The sequence below is a fragment of the Anomaloglossus baeobatrachus genome, chromosome 9, assembly GCF_048569485.1.
Source record: "Anomaloglossus baeobatrachus isolate aAnoBae1 chromosome 9, aAnoBae1.hap1, whole genome shotgun sequence".
Lineage (NCBI taxonomy): Eukaryota > Metazoa > Chordata > Amphibia > Anura > Aromobatidae > Anomaloglossus > Anomaloglossus baeobatrachus.
The window spans coordinates 15,850,902-15,869,954 of NC_134361.1; positions in this window are offsets into that span (position 1 = coordinate 15,850,902).

The window sequence follows — 19,053 nt, forward strand, 5'->3', positions numbered from 1 at the left end:
TGGTTTTATAACTGAAGTGTCTTTTTTATCTTTGTGTTAGTTTGTTATGGTGACTTTGCCATTGACATTCCTTTTTACTTCTCTGTATAGAACACTGAGCGGCGTCTTTACAATGGTTAAGTTACGGTACTTCTTTTGGCTACTTTGCTTCTTTACAAGCATGAAAGTGACTTATAAGACTGAACATGTGCAAAGTAAATTGTTTTTACCTTACTGTGAATATTTTCATTCTTTTTTATGTGTATTTAGCACTTTTTCAAGCAGTCGCCTGAATAAGACATTATGTGCACATATCCTCAGCTATTTGTGATCAGGCAAACTGATGGTGTCGCTGCCAGAGGTAACATCAACTTCTGAGCCTAAGATGAGAGGTGTGCCATATTTTCCATAACACTCTCCACTTTCTGCCACTAATACACTTGTGACTTGCGTTTGGTATTACTACTGCCCGGACGCCTGGTTCCAGTGGTGATGGTTCTGCTGCGGCCAGAGGCTTCCACATTCTTAGCTGTGGTATGTTTGCTTTATATTTTGTTTTTACACTACCTTATCCAGTGTGATTGCAGCTGATCAGAGCGTACATGGGTATGAGGGAGTCAGAGCGATACCGGGTCACTTTGGCCGTTTTTAAAAGACTATATTGAAGGGAGAAATATTGATCATAAACCTGATATTCACTAAAAAATAAAGGCTGCAAAAAAACAAAAAAAAAAAAAAGCGGCTGATAACAGAGAACACTCCTCCGTGCAGAGGGAGCAGTAGCTACCAGAGTCACAGATCAGCAGTTCTGGGGTTGTTTATGTAGAATGAAGTTCTTTCTTTGTTTCCGGATTTTTCTTTCCTTTGACGTGATTCTCGTCAGGCGGCAGAACGAGTAATTAACAGCGACATTAATTGGCTTTAGAAGTAATTTATTGGAAAATGAGATGATGCCTGAAACTGCTGGAGGCTCCGAATCATGGAGAACGTGGATCCACAGGGAAGGTCTGCACCTCCCAAACTGGCAGCAAATCAGAGGGAGATTATATCCTGGCAAATCTGCAGATGAATAGTGATATCAGTGTCTCCATGGTCTATAGGACATGCTTTGTGTACACATGTGTACTGTATATATTGCATGATGGCAGCCAGACATGGAGGGAGACATGTATCACAGAGGTGGTGATGTAAGCCTGGAAGCAAGCTCCAGTACATATAGTGCTGAGAAGGTTATTAGGGTGAGGGAGGGAACAGTTTATGAGCAATTAGAGAGATGGGTGGTTATCCTTGGTGATGTAGGCCTGAGAAATCAGAGAGACGGTGGGGTGGCCCGGGCTGTCACATATCCTCACCCCGGGGTGCGGTATGGTGGACATCAGAAAGTCATTTATGCTACACAATTTATATATAGGGGTGTACTCATTTATACTGCACAATATATAGGGTGTACTCATTTAGGCTGCACAATGTATATATTTTGGTGTACTCATTTATACTGCGCAACACAATATATATAGGGGTGTATTCATTTATGCTGCACAATGTATATATAGGGGTGTACTCATTTATGCTGCACAATGTATATATAGGGGTGTACTCATTTATGCTGCACAATGTATATATAGGGGTGTACTCATTTATGCTGCACAATGTATATATAGGGGTGTACTCATTTATGCTGCACAATGTATATATAGGGGTGTACTCATTTATGCTGCACAATGTATATATAGGGGTGTACTCATTTATGCTGCACAATGTATATTTGGACACATCTGTGTGTCAGGGAGATGTCAGGTTCCTCTGCTCCCTTCGCTTTGGTGTCCTGTGGAGTTTTCGGCAATCACTAAGGCGGGCTTTGCACGTTGCGACATCGCAAGCCGATGCTGCGATGTCGCACGTGATAGTCCCCGCCCCCGTCGCAGGTACGATATCGTGTGATTGCTGGCGTAGCGAAAATTATCGCTATGCCAGCTTCACATGCACTCACCTGCCCTGCGACTGTCGCTCTGGCCGGCGACCCGCCTCCTTCCTAAGGGGGCGGGTCGTGCGGCGTCATAGCGACGTCACACGGCAGGCGGCCAATAGCAGCGGAGGGGTGGAGATAAGCAGGATGTAAACATCCCGCCCACCTCCTTCCTTCTCATAGCCGGCGGCGGCAGGTAAGGAGATGTTCCTCGCTTCTGCGGCTTCATACACAGCGATGTGTGCTGCCGCAGGAACGAGGAACAACATCGTACCTGTTGCGGCATCGGCATTATGGAAATGTCGGTGAATGCAATGATGATACGATAACGACGTTTTTGCATAATCGTATCATCTTGCATTTACACAGTACGATGTCGAAAGTGATGCTGAATGTGCGTAACTTTCGATTTGACCCCACCGACATCGCACCTGCGATGTCGCAACGTGCAAAGCCGCCCTAATATTCCTTGTTCTATCCCTTTAAGGTCACAGGTCACTCGCCGCCCGTTTCGTTGGCTCTTTGTAGCCGGTAATAATCTTTTTCCCGTGACCCGGGTGGTTGATGCTCGCGCTCTTCCTGCGGGATCCGTGGTCTCGGCGGTCGCTGCCGCTCGTCTCATTATTGTACTTTAGCTATAAAGATGATACTTTGTGATTAAATTAACCTTTGGATACTAATAAGGTTCCTATTGTGCTGGAGATTTGTGACTCGCGGGATCTTCGCGCAGGTTTTGATTGTTGATTATAGAGAGGACCTGCGGAGATGATTTCAGTGATTGCTCTCCGTGGGAGTCGCTGTTTGCTTTGTGTTGACCATCGAAGCAACAGGATAATAGCAAAAAATAACAGAAATTGGACATGAAATCTCAAAAGAAGAAAGAGGATATCACAGCTTATCAGCTCAAGAAGCAACAAGATACAAAGTATCCGAATAATGCAACTGGATACACAAAGCAAAGGTTTATCAGTGTGTGCAATACGGCAGACGGGTGACACTGCTGTGTGCAAAATACAACTGCACAATGCAACAGTAATGCATTATCATGTGATACATTGTAACATGATAGTACAATGCAATGTAATGGATACAAACAATTTCTAATGAGTTTTTCTCACAAAGGATTTAAAGTTCAAAATGCAATATAACATGGCTGATAGCACAGTTGTGAAGACTCTATAATAGAACTATACGAGCGCTACTGTATACACAAGATATCAACAATATACCCTTATATACTCTATAACAGATAATGCAGATTTCAAAAGAAGCATCAGCTTCAGATATTGTGGGAAAATAATCTGTTTCACTCGGAGCATACGTTAAACTCCCTTGTGCCAAATAACAGATGCGGGCAATACGAAAATCACACCTAAAACAAGATAAAAAGGGGAGAAGTTGACTCAGTCTTTGCATTGTGTGTCTTTGTGTACCACATTAAGCATGGAGAACAGAAAGAGGAGAAAGGAATAGTCTGAGGACTTGAGAACCAAAATTGTTGAAAAATATCAACAATCTCAAGGTTACAAGTCCATCTCCAGAGATCTTGATGTTCCTTTGTCCACGGTGCATAACATAACAAAAAAGATTACAACCCATGGCACTGTAGCTAATCTCTCTGGATGTGGACTGAAGAGAAAAATTGAAGAAATGTTTCAACACAAGATAATCTGGATGGTGGATGAGCCCCAATCAAGTTCCAAATAAATTCAAGCCGTCCTGTAGACCTGGGGGCATCGGTGTCAGCGTGAACTATCCATCCACATCTGAATTGCTGTGGAGGAGACCCAGGAGGACCCCACTGCTGACACAGAGACATAAAAAAGCCAAAATGTACGTAACCAAAATCCATCTAGGAAACCAAGATAGAGCTTTTTGGTAAAGGAGATCATTCTGCTGATTACCAAAAACAGAATGAAGCCGACAAAGAATAGAACACAGGACTTACAGTCACACATGGTGGAGGTTCAAAGATATTTTGGGGATGTTTTGATGCCTTTGGCACTGGGGGCCTTGACTGTGTGCAAGACATGACATCTGAAAATTAGCAAAGGATTTTGGGTGCAATGTAGAGCACAGTGTCAGAAAGCTGGGTCTAGTCCTAGGTCATGGGTCTTCCTGCAGGACAATGACCCCAAACACTTCAAGAAGTCCCAGAAATGAATGGAAACAAAGCGCTGGAGAGTTCTGAAGTGGCAGCAATGAGTCCGGATCTAAACCCCATTGACACCTGAGGAGAGATCTAAAAATTGCTTTTAGGAGACAAGAAGAGAAGAGAGGACTTCTTCAGATATGAGAGACCTGGAGATGTTTATACAGAAGAGTCCGAGGTTCCAGGTGAGAGGAGGCTTCGCGTTCTGAGAGCTGAGCTGTGTCTTCCCGTGATGTGGGTTCATACACATTGGCCGGTCTTGCCTTATATAATAGACTTGCAGGGGATTTACTTTTGCTTTTTTCCTCTTGGTTCTCTTTCTGGAGTGGTTTGTATTTTCGCACTTCTAGTGTTTCTGCTGCCGCTGATTGCAGCCGTTTGTTCAGACGTCTTCTGATCATTGTCAGTTTTCTCGTCCGTTCTTTTTTCCAGTGATGTCATCACATTATATTTCGGGTATTCGGCCAAAATAATGCTGTTGTTAACTGTAACTTTGTTTTGAAATTTGAGATTCTGAACCCTTTACATTTGTCTCTGTGTTTCATTGGACCAGACACATCAATCAGTCATGAATCTTATGCAGGCGTCACACGGTGCGATCTATCGTGCGATCGCATGTGCGATTGTAGCCACCCCTGTCATTTGTGCGTCACGGGCAAATCGCTGCCCGTGTCGCACAAAGCCATTTAACCCCCGTCACACGTACTTACGTGCTGAGCGACCTCGCTGTGGGCGGCGAACATCCAGTTCCTGAAGGGGGTGGCACGTTCGGCGTCACAGCGACGTCACACAGCGGCCGGCCAATAGAAGCGGAGGGGCGGAGATGAGCGGGACATAACATCCCACCCACCTCCTTCCTTCCGCATAGCATAGCTGGCGCCGCGGGACGCAGGTAAGCTGCAGTTCATCGTTCTCGGGGTGTCACACGGAGCGATGTGTGCTGCCCCGGGTACGATGAACAACCGGCGCAAAGTAAAATAAATGATTTTTTAAAAATAAACGACGAGTACACGATACACGATTTGTCACCGATTTGCGATCGCTCGTAGGTGTCACACAGGACGACGTCGCCAACGAAGCTGGATGTGCGTCACGAAAACCGTGACCCCGACGACCTATCGCACGATAGATCGTCTTGTGTGATGCCCACATAAGGTGTGGGGTCTCAGCTGTTCCTTTACTATGATTTAAATTAGTGATGAGCGGGCACTACCATGCTCGGGTGCTCAGTACTCGTAACTAGTGATGAGTGGCACTACCATGCTCGGGTGCTCGGTACTACGGTAGTACTCGTAACTAGTGATGAGCGGGCACTATCATGCTCGAGTGCTCAGTACTGGTAACTAGTGATGAGTGGGCACTACCATGCTCGGGTGCTCAGTACTCGTAACTAGTGATGAGTGGCACTACCATGCTCGGGTGCTCAGTACTGGTAACTAGTGATGAGCGGGCACTATCATGCTCGAGTGCTCAGTACTGGTAACTAGTGATGAGTGGGCACTACCATGCTCGGGTGCTCAGTACTCGTAACTAGTGATGAGTGGCACTACCATGCTCGGGTGCTCGATACTCGTAACTAGTGATGAGTGGTACTACTATGCTCGGTGCTCGAATCGAGCAGGTCGGACACTCGGACGGGCTCAACTTGAGCAAAGAGTAGATAAATAAATAATTAAAAAAAATTACTTTGGGTCTCCTCTATTTTTGATAACCAGCCAAAGTAAAGCAGACAGCTGGGGGCTGGTATTATTAGGCTGGGAAGGTCCAAGATTATTTGGCCCTTCCCAGCCTAAAAATTCCAGTCTGCAGGCACCCCAGAAGTGATACATCACATTAGATTCAATTCAATTCTGGCGCTTCGCCCCGACTCTTCTCGAATGCCCTGGTACAGTGATATTCAGGGTAATATTTTAAAGGGCACTCTGAGTATATTATATTAAAATATAAAACTTTTATTTAATCAGACAAATTAAAAGTACAATACAAAACAAATAGTTGCTGACAAATACAATAGGCAGTTCAGCTCACGTAAAGGAACAGGTCTCATTTAAAGGACACCTCTTTAATCCTGTAACGCTCGCAGCTACAGTAGGGGCAGTGAGTGAGGTTAGTAGACCCACTTAACTACAGGGGAACCCGGTTTTTCTCTTTAGTGGGAGGGGCTTAACTAAACACCACCTGCGAGGTGGACGCTAGGTACCACTCCCAGGGCAGTGACCGGGACTGTAGCAGCTGACTCTTAGAGCAGGGACGGACTCAGGTATAGGCACAGGTATCGGCAGGTACAGTTAAGATGACTGCGGCAGACAGGCAGGCGGGTATGGACAGATATGGTGGCACAGCAGGGACAGATAGGTATGGGAAGGCAGGTAAAGGAGACGGACACAGGGATAATGGGACAGGAGAACGGGAACCTGACAACTAACTAGCTAGAAGACTAAAAACTGAACTAACTAAAGTCGAGAACAGGCACCTCCCCTAATGGGAGGGTGCCTTAAATATATAGTGCCTCTCAGACATAGGTCGAGAGGCATTTCCTGGAAATAGTCCTCAGGTCCTTAAAGAGGAGGGTGTGTGCGTGCGCCCTAATCACACTACCGGGAGATCTGGGCTGCATGCACAGGTCCCAGGAGGGGAAGGAGGCAGCAGCACACGTGGACGGCCGGGAGAGTACGGGGGAGGATGGGACTTGGCCGGGGCTACAAGTCCAGGTGTGATATATGGAGGTGATAGGGTTGATCATCCTTACACTTTATCGCTAATGCACTGGGTCACATGTCATCTATGTTATAAAACCCGTACATAAGAATCAGGACCCTGTGCCCCCTGTTCTCCACCGTCTGATGCTCCTTTCCTGTAAAATGATGATATGAGTCCGGTAGATTCACTTTGTGCTCATATTGTCCCTCACAGACACCAGGAATTGGGGGGGAGCAGAGCGGTACATCTGACCCCAGACCGGCCCCAAAGCCACAAACACTTATTATGTCTCCAAACAAAAAGTCACAAGAGTTTCCCAAAAAGATAAAAATAAAACTGCAGCGAAAGATCTGACACCAAAACCTCAGGGAAGTAACGGATGAACCAGACGGGCGCTATATGCAGACGCTCTAGTATACAGAGCTGTATACTGTGTGCCGCCATATGCTGCCGACATGAGCTGCAGAATATCCTCCCCAGAAGTAACCCTACAAAAACCTCAACCTTTCTTCATATTTCACAGCATATTTTACCATCTCTGCTGCTGTAAGAAACTGAAAAAATGTTTACATTTAGGGGTTATAAGCCTTATCTTTCTCACAGCTGAGGGTTTGTTACAATTCTTTCCAATCTGAACAATCCTCTGTATTCAGAGTCCAGACCAATTTTACCAGGCGTGATACATTGAAGCATTTATTATACTCACTTATATATAGGAAAGACTTTTATGCTGCTGACGCATTTCGCACAAAGTGAATTGTCTACAGTGTGTCCACCCAAATCCTGTATACACCGCACCTATATACAGTGTGTCCACCCCTATCCTGTATACACCGCACCTATATACAGCGTGTCCACCCATATCCTGTGTACACCGCACCTATATACAGCGTGTCCACCCCTATCCTGTGTACACCGCACCTATATCCAGCGTGTCCACCCCTATCCTGTATACACCGCACCTATATACAGCGTGTCCACCCCTATCCTGTGTACACCGCACCTATATCCAGCGTGTCCACCCCTATCCTGTGTACACCGCACCTATATCCAGCGTGTCCACCCCTATCCTGTGTACACCGCACCTATATACAGCGTGCCCACCCCTATCCTGTATACACCGCCCCTATATACAGCGTGTCCACCTCTATCCTGTGTACACCGCACCTATATACAGCGTGTCCACCCCTATCCTGTGTACACCGCACCTATATACAGCGTGTCCACCCCTATCCTGTGTACACCGCACCTATATACAGCGTGTCCACCCCTATCCTGTGTACACCGCACCTATATCCAGCGTGTCCACCCATATCCTGTATACACCGCACCTATATACAGCGTGTCCACCCATATCCTGTATACACCGCACCTATATCCAGCGTGTCCACCCCTATCCTGCACACACCGCACCTATATACAGCGTGTCCACCCCTATCCTGTATACACCGCACCTATATCCAGCGTGTCCACCCCTATCCTGTGTACACCGCACCTATATACAGCGTGTCCACCCCTATCCTGTGTACACCGCACCTATATACAGCGTGTCCACCCCTATCCTGTGTACACCGCACCTATATACAGCGTGTCCACCCATATCCTGTATACACCGCACCTATATACAGCGTGTCCACCCATATCCTGTATACACCGCACCTATATCCAGCGTGTCCACCCCTATCCTGCACACACCGCACCTATATACAGCGTGTCCACCCCTATCCTGTATACACCGCACCTATATCCAGCGTGTCCACCCCTATCCTGTACACACCGCACCTATATCCAGCGTGTCCACCCCTATCCTGTACACACCGCACCTATATACAGCGTGTCCACCCATATCCTGTATACACCGCACCTATATACAGCGTGTCCACCCATATCCTGTATACACCGCACCTATATACAGCGTGTCCACCCATATCCTGTATACACCGCACCTATATACAGCGTGTCCACCCATATCCTGTATACACCGCACCTATATCCAGCGTGTCCACCCATATCCTGTATACACCGCACCTATATCCAGCGTGTCCACCCCTATCCTGTATACACCGCACCTATATACAGCGTGCCCACCCATATCCTGTATACACCGCACCTATATACAGCGTGTCCACCCCTATCCTGTATACACCGCACCTATATCCAGCGTGTCCACCCCTATCCTGTATACACCGCACCTATATACAGCGTGTCCACCCATATCCTGTATACACCGCACCTATATACAGCGTGTCCACCCATATCCTGTATACACCGCACCTATATACAGCGTGTCCACCCACATCCTGTATACACCGCACCTATATACAGCGTGTCCACCCATATCCTGTATACACCGCACCTATATACAGCGTGTCCACCCATATCCTGTATACACCGCACCTATATACAGCGTGTCCACCCACATCCTGTATACACCGCACCTATATACAGCGTGTCCACCCATATCCTGTATACACCGCACCTATATACAGAGTGTCCACCCATATCCTGCATACACCGCACCTATATACAGTGTGTCTACCCATATCCTGTATACACCGCACCTATATACAGTGTGTCTACCCATATCCTGTATACACCGCACCTATATACAGTGTGTCCACCCCTATCCTGTGTACACCGCACCTATATACAGTGCGTCCACCCATATCCTGTATACACCGCACCTATATACAGTGCGTCCACCCATATCCTGTATACACCGCACCTATATACAGTGCGTCCACCCATATCCTGTATACACCGCACCTATATACAGTGCGTCCACCCATATCCTGTATACACCGCACCTATATACAGTGTGTCCACCCATATCCTGTCCACCACCATAACTTGAGAACAGCTGCAGCTATAGGCATAGAAGTGGTGTCTAGGTATAGTAAAGTAGCCATTGCGCTATGCAATGAAACCACCTATAGCGCCACCTGTTGGAAAACAATGGAGTTAGCATTTAGATCTCGAAAATGGAACAAGATAGAGAAAAAAAGTGAATTACAAAGTTGTAGGGCCTCATCAATTCAATACGAATCCACACCTTGCACAGAAATGCTATGATTAGAACGTGTAAACCTCACAAGGCTGCGGACGTGAAGCGACACCTCATGGAGACCTCCTACAAGTCACTGGGTATGGTGGCTGTGTGGAGTGGCCTCCGCTCACCTGACCTGACCCCATTGGACTTCTTTCTGTGAGGTCACATCACACAGCAGGTGTATGCGACCCCTCCACCAACATTGCAGGACCTACGACCACGTATCAGAGATGCTTGTGCAAACGTGTCACCTACCATATTGCACAACGTGCAGCGAGATACAGTATGCTGTGCAGAGGCCAGATGTGCATTGCAGCAAGATACAGTATGCTGTGCAGAGGCCAGATGTGCATTGCAGCAAGATACAGTATGCTGTGCAGAGGCCAGATGTGCATTGCAGCAAGATACAGTATGCTGTGCAGAGGCCAGATGTGCATTGCAGCAAGATACAGTATGCTGTGCAGAGGCCAGATGTGCATTGCAGCAAGATACAGTATGCTGTGCAGAGCCCAGATGTGCATTGCAGCAAGATACAGTATGCTGTGCAGAGTCCAGATGTGCATTGCAGCAAGATACAGTATGCTGTGCAGAGCCCAGATGTGCATTGCAGCAAGATACAGTATGCTGTGCAGAGGCCAGATGTGCATTGCAGCCAGATACAGTATGCTGTGCAGAGCCCAGATGTGCATTGCAGCAAGATACAGTATGCTGTGCAGAGCCCAGATGTGCATTGCAGCAAGATACAGTATGCTGTGCAGAGCCCAGATGTGCATTGCAGCAAGATACAGTATGCTGTGCTGAGTCCAGATGTGCATTGCAGCCAGATACAGTATGCTGTGCAGAGGCCAGATGTGCATTGCAGCAAGATACAGTATGCTGTGCAGAGCCCAGATGTGCATTGCAGCTGACGGGGGCCACTAATGAGCGCCATATGTGTGACCAGCATTCAATGTTTTGGGGGGGTCATGGGTTTCATATCATAGCATTTCTGTATGCAAGGTATGGATTTGTATTGAATTGATGATGCCCTACAAATTTTTAATTCACTTTTTTTCTCTATCTCGTTCCGTTTTCGAGATAAAAATGCTAACTCCGTTGTTCTCCATCAGGTGGCGCTATAGGTGGTTTCATTGCGTAGCACATGGCTACTTTACTATACCTAGACACCACTTCTATGCTTATAGCTGCCGCCGTTCTCAAGTTAATGGCGGTGGACGGGATATGGGTGAACACACTGTATACTGGATGTAATTGGAACAAAACCTCAGCTGTGAGAAACATTAGGATGTTCTAGGTTGATCCATGGTAGTAACGTTGCCGCCACCGATGCCAGTGTCCAAGAGACTGAATGTAGAAAATGTGAGACTGAGGTACGAAGGAGGAAAGCGAGGAATTATCGGCCCTGCTGCTCCTTGATCCTGGTCCTCAGGGCGGATTTGGGACTGATTGGAGGACTGGGCGGTGACCGGCAGTGGCATGTAAAGAGAGGGAGGGGGGGACCGAGGAGGGGGGAGAGTCACAGTTTAATATTATATCAACCACTTCACGACAATTGCACTAAATTGATATCATGAGAATCAATTCCGACCACCAAAACCGAGCAATTTCTCCAAAATCGAATTTCATGAAATTTGTTAAACTTTATGTCACGCTAGGTACAGGGAAGTACCATGCATATGGCATAAATGAAATGCTGTGTCTAGGGAAGGAGGAGATGGTAACCCCTGACCAAACCTTCAGCTGACCCCTGGATCCCCTGACCACCCTAGATAGGATCTGCACCGATGCGCTGAGCATGGCACCTGGCCCTGGCTGACCCTGACCCTGGACCCTAGATAAGGAATGGATAGGATGGGCGCTTACTCAACCCCACTAAACACTAGAGAAGACACAGGGAGCACAAACAGGGGGAAGTGAACAAATAACTTATCTCCAAGAAGATGCAAGGAGAGGAACAGCAACAAACAGCCACGTTTCTTCAGATGGATACAAGCCACCTGCTTGCATCCAAGGTCTGTATAGGAATATATCTCTATCTCCAGCAAATACCAAGGGGAAATGTGGGTATTGAGGACACAAGGGGAAGTGATGATGATTATCAGCTGAAAGGTGAGGATATCCGCAGGGTCCTAAAAGGAAAAGGATTAACCCCAAGTAGAGAAGGTACATAGGATACCATTTACACCACAGCAGGAAGAATATAAGGTGAGGGAGCAGTTTGTGCAGCCAAATGCTGCGACCTTCCACAGCCGGACACCACAGGACTGTCTGTCAACCGTGACACTCTAGTTCTACATTTCTTTTAACCGTGAGTAATTTTCATGGTAATGTTTGGATTTTGCCGTACTTTATACCGTGACGCAATCATACAACAATCAGGGGTCCATGTGATGCTTTGTATCTTATACCCCCCATATAAATGCCGGGCACCGATAAGTAATGCATTAAATAATGATAGATTGGGGCATTATGCCGCAGTTCTGCTACAGAAGCAGCTAATTTATTAGCATTAGTTGGGGGGTCAGCGGCTCCCACTATGCAGATTGCAGATAGAAGCTTTGATTGCATTAAAAACAAATAAATAGCGGTCATTTATCACGGGCGCGCTCGCCGTCCCATCCGCAGGCGGCGTAAATTAATCTGGACGTTCATATGGACAGAGATAAAGGACGGCGCAAATTTCAGCAGAAATATATTCCATATGACACAAAATCAGAGCAAATAATCCAGAAATGGAGAAGTCGATCGCGGCGATTTACAGACGGGAGGACGACGGAAAAAACAGGACTACAAAGATGGATGAAGGTGAGCTCCGCTGGAACGGATACATTGTAACAAGTCCTCAGCTGTGAGCAGTCAGAAGTGAAGAATGTTACCATTCACTCACAGGACAGAATGTATATATATGTATCTACATAACTGAGAATATACAGTATACATATACATTCACCAGTAGCGGCAGCGCCCCTAGTGGTGACCTGAGTACATGACCTTGCAAAATCCCAGGAGACAAATGTAAAAACATCCACAACTTACAGAATCTTCAAACAGTTTCAGGGGATTTTCACTTAACCAGAAAAACCCCAAACTTCTGTCTGTGCGATCATTGGCAAAACAAGCAGAATAGCTGGAAGGAAAAAAGATCGAAAGATCACACGTCCCCTGTATAGATGATTGGAGTTATACTGACCCCTGCAGGCCGCAAAGAGCCCTGCAAATCAAACTGGGGAGGAACGCTCCCAAATAAATGACTCCGCCCGCAGCGCATCCTTAGAGGCGGGGTATGTTATTAGAAGGTGTTCATTCATATATATAATATTAAGGTGGTTCACTCACTAAAAAGAGATATATTTTTGTACAAAGATCAAATGTAAAGAATATAAAAGGTAATAAGAGAGGTCAGCTGGTCACTACTAGAGCAAATATGGTCCCACAATATAGCACCATATATCAGGGTAATATGGATATTACATGTACTAATAATTGTATTCAGTACTGGACACCACTAAGGGGAGCTCTTGTATACAGAGATACATGATAAGATCCTGTCTGCAGCCTCCACTAGGGGGAGCTCCCTGTATACAGAGATACATGATAAGATCCTGTCTGCAGCCACCACTAGGGGGCGCTCCCTGTATACAGAGATACATGATAAGATACTGTCTGCAGCTACCACTAGGGGGAGCTCCCTGTATACAAAGATACATGATAAGATCCTGTCTGCAGCCACCACTAGGGGGAGCTCCCTGTATACAGAGATACATGATAAGATCCTGTCTGCAGTCACCACTAGGGGGAGCTCCCTGTATACAGAGATACATGATAAGATCCTGTCTGCAGCCACCACTAGGGGGATCTCCCTGTATACAGAGATACATGATAAGATCCTGTCTGCAGCCACCACTAGGGGGAGCTCCTTGTATACAAAGATACATAAGATCCTGTCTGCAGCCACCACTAGGGGGAGCTCCCTGTATACAGAGATACATGATAAGATCCTGTCTGCAGCCACCACTAGGGGGAGCTCCCTGTATACAGAGATACATGATAAGATCCTGTCTGCAGCCACCACTAGGGGGAGCTCCCTGTATACAGAGATACATGATAAGATCCTGTCTGCAGCCATCACTAGGGGAGCTCCCTGTATACAGAGATACATGATAAGATCCTGTCTGCAGCCACCACTAGGGGAGCTCCCTGTATACAGAGATACATGATAAGATCCTGTCTGCAGTCACCACTAGGGGGAGCTCCCTGTATACAGAGATACATGATAAGATCCTGTCTGCAGCTAGCACTAGGGGGAGCTCCCTGTATACAGAGATACACGATAAGATTCTGTCTACAGTCACCACTAGGGGGAGCTCCCTGTATACAGAGATACATGATAATATCCTGTCTGCAGCCACCACTAGGGGGAGCTCCCTGTATACAGAGATACATGATAACATTCTGTCTGCAGCTAGCACTAGGGGGAGCTCCCTGTATACAGAGATACATGATAAGATCCTGTCTGCAGCCACCACTAGGGGGAGCTCCCTGTATACAGAGATACATGATAACATTCTGTCTGCAGCCTCCACTAGGAGGAGCTCCCTGTATACAGAGATACATGATAAGATCCTGTCTGCAGCCACCACTAGGAGGAGCTCCCTGTATACAGAGATACATGATAAGATCCTGTCTGCAGCTAGCACTAGGGGGAGCTCCCTGTATACAGAGATACACGATAAGATTCTGTCTACAGTCACCACTAGGGGGAGCTCCCTGTATACAGAGATACATGATAATATCCTGTCTGCAGCCACCACTAGGGGGAGCTCCCTGTATACAGAGATACATGATAACATTCTGTCTGCAGCTAGCACTAGGGGGAGCTCCCTGTATACAGAGATACATGATAAGATCCTGTCTGCAGCCACCACTAGGGGGAGCTCCCTGTATACAGAGATACATGATAACATTCTGTCTGCAGCCTCCACTAGGAGGAGCTCCCTGTATACAGAGATACATGATAAGATCCTGTCTGCAGCCACCACTAGGAGGAGCTCCCTGTATACAGAGATACATGATAAGATCCTGTCTGCAGCTAGCACTAGGGGGAGCTCCCTGTATACAGAGATACACGATAAGATTCTGTCTACAGTCACCACTAGGGGGAGCTCCCTGTATACAGAGATACATGATAATATCCTGTCTGCAGCCACCACTAGGGGGAGCTCCCTGTATACAGAGATACATGATAACATTCTGTCTGCAGCTAGCACTAGGGGGAGCTCCCTGTATACAGAGATACATGATAAGATCCTGTCTGCAGCCACCACTAGGGGGAGCTCCCTGTATACAGAGATACATGATAACATTCTGTCTGCAGCCTCCACTAGGAGGAGCTCCCTGTATACAGAGATACATGATAAGATCCTGTCTGCAGCCACCACTAGGAGGAGCACCCTGTATACAGAGATACATGATAAGATACTGTCTGCAGTCATCACTGGGGGGAGCTCCCTGTATACAGAGACACATGATAATATTCTGTCTGCAGTCACCACTAGGGGGAGCTCCCTGTATACAGAGATACATGATAAGATCCTGTCTGCAGCCTCCACTAGGGGGAGCTCCCTGTATACAGAGATACATGATAAGATCCTGTCTGCAGACACCACTAGGGGGAGCTCCCTGTATACAGAGATACATGATAAGATCCTGTCTGCAGCCTCCACTAGGGGGAGCTCCCTGTATACAGAGGTACATGATAAGATCCTGTCTGCAGCCTCCACTAGGGGGAGCTCCCTGTATACAGAGATACATGATAAGATCCTGTCTGCAGCCTCCACTAGGGGGAGCTCCCTGTATACAGAGGTACATGATAAGATCCTGTCTGCAGCCTCCACTAGGGGGAGCTCCCTGTATACAGAGATACATGATAATATCCTGTCTGCAGTCACCACTAGGGGGAGCTCCCTGTATACAGAGATACATGATAAGATCCTGTCTGCAGCCTCCACTAGGGGGAGCTCCCTGTATACAGAGGTACATGATAAGATCCTGTCTGCAGCCACCACTAGGGGGAGCTCCCTGTATACAGAGATACATGATAAGATCCTGTCTGCAGCCTCCACTAGGGGGAGCTCCCTGTATACAGAGATACATGATAAGATCCTGTCTGCAGCCACCACTAGGGGAGCTCCCTGTATACAGAGATACATGATAAGATCCTGTCTGCAGTCACCACTAGGGGGAGCTCCCTGTATACAGAGATACATGATAAGATCCTGTCTGCAGCTAGCACTAGGGGGAGCTCCCTGTATACAGAGATACACAATAAGATTCTGTCTGTAGCCACCACTAGGGGGAGCTCTCTGTATACAGAGATACATGATAAGATCCTGTCTGCAGCTAGCACTAGGGGGAGCTCCCTGTATACAGAGATACACGATAAGATTCTGTCTACAGTCACCACTAGGGGGAGCTCCCTGTATACAGAGATACATGATAAGATCCTGTCTGCAGCCACCACTAGGGGGAGCTCCCTGTATACAGAGATACATGATAACATTCTGTCTGCAGCCTCCACTAGGGGGAGCTCCCTGTATACAGAGATACATGATAAGATCCTGTCTGCAGCCACCACTAGGAGGAGCACCCTGTATACAGAGATACATGATAAGATACTGTCTGCAGTCACCACTAGGGGGAGCTCCCTGTATACAGAGACACATGATAATATTCTGTCTGCAGTCACCACTAGGGGGAGCTCCCTGTATACAGAGATACATGATAAGATTCTGTCTGCAGCCTCCACTAGGGGGAGCTCCCTGTATACAGAGATACATGATAAGATCCTGTCTGCAGACACCACTAGGGGGAGCTCCCTGTATACAGAGATACATGATAAGATCCTGTCTGCAGCCTCCACTAGGGGGAGCTCCCTGTATACAGAGGTACATGATAAGATCCTGTCTGCAGCCTCCACTAGGGGGAGCTCCCTGTATACAGAGATACATGATAAGATCCTGTCTGCAGACACCACTAGGGGGAGCTCCCTGTATACAGAGATACATGATAAGATCCTGTCTGCAGCCTCCACTAGGGGGAGCTCCATGTATACAGAGGTACATGATAAGATCCTGTCTGCAGCCTCCACTAGGGGGAGCTCCCTGTATACAGAGATACATGATAAGATCCTGTCTGCAGCCTCCACTAGGGGGAGCTCCCTGTATACAGAGGTACATGATAAGATCCTGTCTGCAGCCTCCACTAGGGGGAGCTCCCTGTATACAGAGATACATGATAAGATCCTGTCTGCAGACACCACTAGGGGGAGCTCCCTGTATACAGAGATACATGATAAGATCCTGTCTGCAGCCTCCACTAGGGGGAGCTCCATGTATACAGAGGTACATGATAAGATCCTGTCTGCAGCCTCCACTAGGGGGAGCTCCCTGTATACAGAGGTACATGATAAGATCCTGTCTGCAGCCACCACTAGGGGGAGCTCCCTGTATACAGAGATACATGATAAGATCCTGTCTGCAGCCTCCACTAGGGGGAGCTCCCTGTATACAGAGATACATGATAAGATCATGTCTGCAGCCACCACTAGGGGGAGCTCCCTGTATACAGAGATACATGATAAGATTCTGTCTGCAGCCACCACTAGGGGGAGCTCCCTGTATACAGAGATACATGATAAGATTCTGTCTGCAGCCACCACTAGGGGAAGCTCCCTGTATACAGAGATACATGATAAGATCCTGTCTGCAGTCATCACTAGGGGGAGCTCCCTGTATACAGAGATACATGATAAGATCCTGTCTGCAGCCACCACTAGGGGGAGCTCCCTGTATACAGAGATACATGATAAGATTCTGTCTGCAGCCACCACTAGGGGGAGCTCCCTGTATACAGAGGTACATGATATGGTTCTGCTTTCAGCTATTAAAGATAACAGGATTAGAGATGAATGAGACCTGAGATGTTCGCGTTCAGTGAGTCTAGCCGGACTTTAAAAAAAGAAAAGCCCAGTCCAGGACCGGGACTTGATCCGAACTTGACCCCGGATACCGAATCCCATATAAATCCTGAAATTAAGTGTTATAAAATATTGGTAGTAAGGGCTAGGGGGTGCAAAAAGAAGCGAAATGGGGATTAAAGCAGGACAATTTTACACATACAGAGTTTCCGCACATGGAGCTGTACACTGCTTCCTGGGTCGCCCTTTAACGCTTAATTATGGAATATTTACTGCAATTATTTTATTTATTATTATTATTATTATTATTATTAACAAATTGATTCTAATGAATCTAAATTGTATCAGATTTCCCCAAATTTGCAGAATTGAGTGAATAAGAATTTTCAGGAATTCAAATTGCGCCAATCAAGCTTTATTCTGGCCGCCAGCTGCCATTTTTCTTGATCCATATGAATGATAAAGGTGTTAGAAAACAATAAATTATCATAACCCCTCACTGGTCCCTGCCGCTGCGTTCCTGCGGTGCTGTCTCTCCTTCATTGGCACCAGCTAGGCCACGGTGCCACACTCTGATGTCATAGCATCACAATCTGATGTCATTGTGTCACACTCTGATGTCATTGTGTCACACTCTGATGTCATGGCGTCACACTCTGATGTCACACTCTGATCGTCACGGTCTCGCTGATCGAATCACCAGTGAAGAGGAGACGGACGCAGGAGCGGGGCCGTTATAGGGCATCACTATAATAATCATTATAGGACCAGTGCGGAGCTGTGATGGCAGGGACAGGTGAGATCCGAGGAGGGGATGATTACTTAGGCTACTTTCACACATCCGGTTTGAGCACTGCGGCGCAATCCGGCTGTGAAAACTATGCAACGGATGCGGCGAAAACACCGCATCCTTTGCATAAGTTTTTACATGCGGCCCGTCCGGTTTTTTCCGGTTGCGGCATGCTACTGAGCATGCGCAGTGGAAAAAAACGCATGCGGCGAGCGGATGCGTTTTTTTCCGCATCGCGCCGCATCCGGCCTCCATAGGTATGCATTTAAAAATGCGCTGCAGCGGCCGGATGCGGCGCGATGCGCTGTTTTTTGCCGGAGCAAAATTGTTGCAGGGAACGTTCGATCCGGCCGCGGCATCGGCTAAATCTGCCGCATGCGGCAAAAACCGGACCGAACGCAAGCCCCTGCGGCACAATACGGCACTAATGTAAGTCTATGCA